At 40.2% G+C, this 6,904-nt stretch overlaps 1 pseudogene; it reads right to left on the reverse strand.

Annotated features, from left to right (window-relative positions):
• Window positions 1–5,659: 5,659 nt before the first annotated feature.
• LOC102850905 lies at window positions 5,660–6,037 on the reverse strand (annotated as a pseudogene).
• Between the last annotated feature and the right edge of the window lie 867 nt (window positions 6,038–6,904).

Consider the following 6,904-nt stretch of genomic DNA (forward strand, 5'->3'; position numbering starts at 1 on the left):
ACTGTTGTTAAACCAACTAAAAAGAACCAAATTGATGACTACATCAAATCCATTCCCCCTCATAGCAACTGTACAGGACAGGGCAGAACTGCCCCATGGGGTTTCCAAGGCTGTAGATTTCTATAGAAGCGGATTGCCACAATTTACTCCCTGGTTTGTTGGAACCACCAATCTATTGGCTGGCACCCCAAGTACTTTAACCACTGTGCAGCCAGGGTTCCATGAGTTATTTCCAGATCAGCACAAATCTATGCATGGCTGGTTATCACAATACCCTTTAGTTATATACGAAAAATGATGCAGATGACTTTAATGTCTGTACCTGAAGGCAGTCTTCATAGATACTGGGGGGAGGGGGTGTAGACATGTTCTGAGCCATGTGCTAACTGTGTGCACATTTACAGTGAATTTATTTTATTTGATGATAATTTATAACCTCACTAAACCAACCAACAAAACGAAAAACTATACTGAGATCAAGTTGATGTATGGAGACCCCATATGTTGCAGAGTAAGACTGAGCGCCACATGGGTGTTCTTGTTTTTGTTTTGTTTTGTTTTGTTTTGCTTTTTTCTGGAATCTTTATGGGAGCAAATCACCAGGCCTTTCTTCCAGAGCCAAAGGGTAAGTTCAAACTGCTATTCTTTGGGTTACCAACCAGTCACAAGTCATACCATGCAGGGACCCTCATACCACTATGGTTGCTGTTAGGGGTCATTGAGTCAATTCTGATTGATAGCAACTCTGTGTACAATTGAATACCATGCTCACACTCATTGTCATAGTCAACTCATAGCTGACCCTCCATTGGGCTTCCAATGTAAATTGGGCTGTAAATCACAGGAAATTGCCTATATTTCTCCTGAGGAGCAGCTGGTGGATCCAAAGAGCCAGAGAGATGCCACCTTTGAGCTGGCAGCACAAATCCCTGTGGAATAGGGTCCCAGAGCACCTTTGCTCACTACTGTTACTGTTGTTAGATGTCATAGAGTAGAGTATGACTCATATTAACCTTATGAACAATGGGTCTACACCTTGCCCTTTGCTGTGCCATCCCCATTATCTCTGATATGCTTGAGCCTGATGTTATAGTCACTACGGTAACACAGCTTGTTGAGAGTCTTCTTCTCTTTTGTTGACCTCCATTTTCCAAGCATGATATTCCCTCCTAATAAAATGCCCAAAGCATATGAGACAAAGTTTCATCATCCTTGACTCTAAGAAGCAATCTGGTTGCACTTTCTCCAAGACATACTTGTGTGCTTTTTTGGCAGTCCATGGGATATTCGGTACTCTTCTCCAACACCACAGCTCAGAGACATCGAGTTTTGTTCTGCCATCCTTAAGTCATTGCCCAGCAAGTAATTGAAAAGACTATGCACTATCATTGTTGTTAAGTGCTGACTCTACAAACAACAGATCTGAACCTTGCTCTACACTGTGCCATACCCATCACCTCGGATATACTTGAACCCAGTGTTATAGTCACTGTGTTGATCCATCTGAGGGTCTTCTTCTCTTTCACTAATCCTCCACCTTTCCAAGCATGATGACCTTTTCCAAGAGCTGAGCCCTCCTAAACACATTCCCAGAGTATGTTAGATGAAGCTTCATCATCCTTGCATCTAAGGAGCATCCTTGTTGCACTTTAATATGCTATTACTATCTCTCTATTCATCTATCTATCTATCTATCTATCTATCTATCATCTATCTATCTATATCTGTTTATCTATCTATCTATCATCTATTTGCAAAGCAATACTTATAAAAATTTATTTAAATAAAAGTTTTCAGAGATTTTGGATTTTCATTTATTCATTGTTGCACACTTTCCTCCCTGCCCACCCCTCCCCTCAGTTAATGTGTTATTATTATGATTATGGGTAATCGAGTCGATTATAATTCATAGCAACTCTATGAACAATGGCTCTGAACCTTGCTGTATCCTGAACCAACCTCACTGTCTCTGACACATCTGATCCCATTGCCATAATCATCACTGTATCAATACATCTCATCCAAAGTCTTCCTTTCCTGCATGAGCTGACCTTATTAGCATGATGTCCTTCCCCAAAAGTGGCCCCTCTTGACAACATGTCCAAACTATGTGAGATGGAGTTTCAAAATCCTTGCCTTCAAGAAGCAACCTGGTTTCACTTTCTCCAGGACTGAGAGAGACTTATTTGTTCTCTTTGCAGTCTATGGTGTATTCAAAACCCTTCTCTAGCACCACAACTCAAAGACATCTATTTTTCTGTCATTTTTAGTAATTGTTCAGCTCTCCAGTGCATACCAAGACCATGGCCTGGATCAGGTGCATCATAATCTCTAGATGACATCATTGCTCTTTAGCACTCTGGAGAGGTCATTGACAGCAGATTTCCCCAATGCAACTTGTCTTTTGATTTCTTGCCTGCTGCTACCATGGATGATGACTGTGTGGATCTGAGTAAGATAAAGTCATTAACAACCTCAATCTTTCTCCCATCTATCATGGTGCCTATTTGTCTGGTGGTGAAGATCTTTGTTTTCATGAAGTTGAGACGCAATTCGTATTGAAGGCTGCAGTCTCTGACCTTCTGCAGCAAATACTTCATGTTCTTTTCATTTTCAGTGACAAGGTTGTTTCATCTGCTTAATGTAGACTGTTGATGAGTCTTCCTTCAATCCTGACAACTTAGTGAGAGCTCAGTTGGCCTAGTGGATAGAAAGTGATGCTACCAAGCCAAAGGTGGCTGATTTTTATCTGTGGCCCTCAGGCCTAGTTTTAATTGTTTTTGGTCAAACATTCTTCTAAGTGGTATAGCACTGGTCTGTCCATTTGCTGTACAGAGGTAACTCAAGGTTGCTGTGATGCTAAACACTGTGACACTGATGTGTCAAATGGGATAATGATTGCCTGTGGTGGACAGTGTTTGTTGGAGCTCCCCAATTAAAACAAGCTTGGAAGCAGGAGTGGCATCGACTTCTGAAATAGCTTGCCTCTGAAAACTCTATGAACTTGAAGAAATTATGAAAGTTATACAAGTGTTTGGGTCTTTCGTTCATAGGGTTGCTATGAGTTGTCTGTGACTCAATGGCCCTTAACAACAACAACAACATCCTGATGTTACCTGTTGGTCCAGTGCTAAGAATTTTTGTTTTCTTCACATTGAAATGCAAGTCATATTGATCTTCTGTAACAGGTGCTTCAAGTCCTCACTTCCAGCAGGCAAGATTTAGCACAGTTTGTTGATAAGTCTTTCTCCAATCTTGATGTCACATTTTTCTTCAGAGAGTTCAGTTTATAGATTAGTTTACTCAGGAGCACTAGCTTAGTGGCAAGAAGCTGCACTGCAATCCCAAAGGCAAGTGGTTCAAATCCACTAGCTGCTCCTCAGGAAAAGAATGGACAAATTACTTTCATGAAATTAACTGCCTCTGAAAACCTACCAGAGGGCCAGCTATGGGTTGAGTAGATATGGAGAGAGAATACAACCCTGACACACTCTCTTCTTAATTTTAAACCATGTAGTGTTCCTTTACTCTGTTTGTACAACAATATTTTAGTCTAGGTATAGATTTCACAAGAACACAGTTAAGTGCTCAGGGATTTTCATTCTTCTCAATGCTAGCCATAACTTGTTATGATCCACACAGTCAAAGGCCTTTACATAGTCAATAAAGCATAGACATTCTTCTTGTATTCTTTCTTTTCAAGCCAGGATCCACCTGACATCAGTAATGATATCCCTGGTGCCATGGTCTCTACTAACTCCTGCTTAAACTTCTGGCAGTTCTCTGTCAATGTACTGTTCTATTCATTTTTGGATCTTTAGTGATAGTTTGCTTGTATATAATACTAATTACATTGTTTAAAAATTTTCACACACGTTTCTTGGGGATGGGAACAAAGGTGGACCTCTTCCAGCCAGTTAGGCAGACAGTTGTCCTCCATAGACTGGTGAGTGCATTCAGGGCTGCATCTGCTAATTGAAACAAGTCAACTGGTATCCCACTGATTCCTGAGGACTTATTTTTTGCCAATTCCTTCATCTCCCTCCTTCATTACCATTGGCTCCTGCAGTACTTCATAAACTTTTTCAGAGTCAGTCAATTCTTTATGGTAAAGTGACTATGTGTATTCCTTACATTTTTTATGCTTCTTGGGCCATTCAACACATTGCCCATAGCATCTTTCCGTATTGCGATCTGAGGCTTAAATTTGGTATTTTGGTTTTTTAAAAATTCTCTCTGCTTGAGAAATGCAGAGCGAGTTCTTCCCTTTGTATTTTGCAATTCCAGGTCTCTGCACATTCCATTATAGTACTTCACTTCACTTTACTTTCCATTATAATACCTGCAGCCTTCGGCCCTGGTGTGAAGCCTGATTTGCTTAGGTACAACACTAAATTATCAGTTTATGGTATTTGGAGGAAACACTGTTCTCATTAGTACGAAACTTGTCTGTCAATTTGCTGTACTGAGATTAGTTGTGGGATGCTATGATGTTAAAAGCTCTGCCACCAGTGTGTCAAACACCACAAAGATCACTTTTGGTGGACAGGTTTTATTAGAGCTCCCACATTAGGACTAGGAAGCAGTTTTGGCCATCCAATTCTTAAATAACAGGCCTCTGAAAACCCTATGAACAATAGAGAACATGGTGCTGTTATTAGAGCGACTAAAATAAAACATATAGACAGTGACAAGTGTTGGCAAAGATTTGAATCCTCATAATTGCTGGTAGACATGTGAAAATAATGCAGCTGTTTTGTCAAGTTCCTGAAACTATGAAATATTTTCATATGACCTCTCAGTTCAATTGCTGGATATTTAGATACTCAAGAGATTCTTGTGTACCATAGATACTCAAGAGAAATGACAACATACATTTGCATAGACTTGTACATGAATATTTGTGTCAGCATAACTTTCAAGGATCAAAAAGTGGAAACAACCTAAATTTTTATTAGTTGATGAATGACTAAACTAACTGTGGTAATATTTTTGCTATGAAATCTGGCAATAAAAAGGATAAAGTACTGATATATGCTTTAATATGTGAAAAAGCGGGAAACAGTTAAAAGAGCCAGCCACAAAGACCATGTATATTATTATTCTTTTTCTCCCATTTTTATATTGTTTTATATGTGACTCACCCAGAATAGGCCAATTCACAGAAGAAGGTAGATAGATGAGTGGCTGTCTAGGACTGGAGATTTAAGGGAACCGGGGAGTGGTCGGAGAGGTGAATAATTCACCCAGAGGGTGCTAGGAGTGATGTTTGCTGGCTGGAAGCACAGAACCACTCTCAATGCTGTTAAGAAACGTTTTCATGACAAGAAGTGTTTGTGGTAGAATGTTACTAGAAAGAGAGGGCCCAGGAATATTGTAATGTGAGCCCATAGTGTTGAAAGATAATGTCTTTGCACTGACACAAACTAAGCTAGATATTTGAAAACATATTAAGAGTGGGAGAATGCAAGTAGTTAAAAAAATTCTTTAAAGAATCTTTTACACCAATTTTCTAAAATTCACTGATTTTATCTGAGCATTCATTTGGGAGCTGGGGGACTGTTTTAGTCATCTAGTGCTGCTGCTATAACAGAGATACCACAAATGAATGGCTTTAACAACAGAAATGTATTCCTTTTTAGGATTTATTAAAGAAGCATCATTTTAAAAATTCACCTTTCTGACTTTGTGCTTGTGCCTTAAGTACTTTCACAACAATTTCCTGCTCCTCAATAAGGAAGTACACTTGATCCTGTCACGGACACACCTAGCACACATGGAACCACTGTAAGCTCTGCTGACAGGGTTTTGTTTTGGTTTTTTTTTTTTTTTTTTACAACCTCATGAGAACTTGAGGTCTCACAGCACCAACCCCTCTTATTTGGCCTGGGCACACACCACATGCAGATTTTGGTGCTTTTCCAACCTTCTTGGTATAAAAGTAAACAATTCTGTTACCAAGTGTTTGGGACAGCCTAGTGTTGTTAGAGGATGTGTTGTAGGATAGACGACCACGGTAGGTCAGATGCTGGACCATTTTGAGTACCTCTACACAGAGTCTCCAGAAGAGGAAGAAGACCAAATTTATTCTTCTTAAAAAAACTTATTTTAGTTGTGATTTTGACAAAAGTTTACAGAAAAAATTGGATTTTCATTAATTCATTGCTACACATTTTCCTCCCTGCCCCTCCCTTAGTTCACTTTTTTAAAAAAAATATTCATTCATTGTTGCACAATTTCCTCCCTCCTTCTCCATTTCCTCTCCCGCTTCCTCAATCCTCTTTGCAATGCACCGCTATTCTAGACCATTGCCTTACATATAATACCTAATCATTTATTCCTTTTAAACAATCTCTCCTTCATCTGTTCCAAAATGTTGTTGTTGTTATGTGTAGTCGAGTCACTTGTGACTCATAGTGACCCTATGTACAACAGCCCTAAACTCTGCTCTGTCCTGTGCACAGTCTCCGACACACCCATCCTGATTACCCCAGTCACTGAATCAATCCACCTCCTAGAGGGCCTTTCCCTCCTGTGCTGTCCCTCCACCCTCCCAAGCATGATGTCCCTCTCCAATGACTTGTCCCTCCTTACAACTTGTCCAAAGTATGTCAGATGAAGCCTCAGAATCCTTGCCTCCAAGGAGCAGCCTGGTTTAACCCCCTCTAGGATGAATCTGTTTGTTTTCTTGGCAGTCCAGGGTACATTCAATACTCTTCCCCAGCACCACAGCTCAAAGGCGTCAATTCTCCTTCTATCCTCCTCAGTCATTGTCTAACTCTCTGATGCATAACAAGTGATTGCAAAGACCATGGCCTGTATCAGACGCACCTTAGTCTCCAGAGTGACACCATTACTCTTCATTACCCTGGAGAGGTCCCTAACAGCAGATTTTCCCATCGCA

The sequence above is a fragment of the Elephantulus edwardii genome, unplaced genomic scaffold (assembly GCF_000299155.1).
Source record: "Elephantulus edwardii isolate Elephantulus edwardi_28Jun2011 unplaced genomic scaffold, EleEdw1.0 scaffold00152, whole genome shotgun sequence".
Lineage (NCBI taxonomy): Eukaryota > Metazoa > Chordata > Mammalia > Macroscelidea > Macroscelididae > Elephantulus > Elephantulus edwardii.